We start from the raw sequence: 1,228 nt of genomic DNA on the forward strand, positions 1-1,228 counted from the left end.
CACCCTTCTTCACCCCCACTCAGCTTCCTCTACTTCCCGTGGCCACAGTCTCTTGACTGGGAAACAGTGGCTGCTTGGATTCCACACACCCGAGTGGGCGGCTCTCTGAGTGCCATTTGTTGGCTGCTGGTGTTGCTTTTTTTCCGCTCCTTTTATTTCTTCCTTGCCTCTCCGTCACTCCTCCTCCTTTCCCTTGAGTACCTCGCTCCGTGCGCCATCTTTGCTTCTTCCTGAGGGGCTGCAGAGCTCCGGTAATTTGTGATATACGCTTTCCCACTCCCTACCCTTCTTCACCCACACTCGGCCCCCTCTGCTTCCCACGGACACAGTCTCTTGTCCAGAAACACCAGCCCGCACTAGCTGGCTCTCTGAGTGCCGTTTTTTGGCTGCTAGTGTTGCTTTTTTTTTCTGCTTCTTTTGATTTCTTACTTGCCTCTTGCCACCTCCCCCCTCTTTGCTGAAGTGCCTGGCTCTGAGCGCCATCCTTGCTTCTTCATGGGGGGCTGCAGAGCTCTGCTTGGGTGTGGGGCTGCTTCCCGGTTTGGGCTGCCTTGTGGGTGGGGTCCCGGGGATTTTGTTCGTTTGTTTGTTTTGAATTGTTTGTTTGTTTTCTTTTCCTTTTCCTGGGTTGGGGGCAATTTCTGGCCGGGCTGGGCTGCGTGGTGGGGAGACTCCCATTCGGCTTCCACAGACATGCACAGGAATCCCTGAGGGCATTTCTATTTACTTTGGTTTTTCTTTTTTTTCCTGTTTCTTTGGGGGCTTTTCTAGTTTTTTTTTTTTTTTAATTTGTTTTGTTTTCTTTTTCTTCTTTTTCCCTTTTTGTCTGTCTTCATTGCTCAGTTTCTCGTCTCTATCTTCCTTCTCTTTCTGTTCCCTGAATACCTGGCGTTGTATAACTCTACGCCTTCTAGCCAGGCTGTACTGCAACACCTGAGAGCGACTTCCCCAGACCTCATAGCTGCACTGGTGGGATCCCTGGGAACTTTGTGGTTCTTTAACCTTTCTGATTCTTATTTATTAATTCTTTTCTTTTCTTCCTCCTCCCCTTTCTGTTTTTCTCCATTTCATAGTCTCTCATCTCTCCACTCAAACGTCAAGCTCCCCTAGCATTCTTTTTTTCTTGTTTGTGTGTTTTTGGCTCCTGTTCCTCTCTCCTCTCTCCCATATCCATCTTAGCACCACATGTAACAATCTCCCCGCTGCATCCTGCCTACCTGCACCATGC

The sequence above is a fragment of the Trichechus manatus genome, unplaced genomic scaffold, assembly GCF_000243295.1.
Source record: "Trichechus manatus latirostris isolate Lorelei unplaced genomic scaffold, TriManLat1.0 scaffold00198, whole genome shotgun sequence".
NCBI classification, from domain to species: domain Eukaryota; kingdom Metazoa; phylum Chordata; class Mammalia; order Sirenia; family Trichechidae; genus Trichechus; species Trichechus manatus.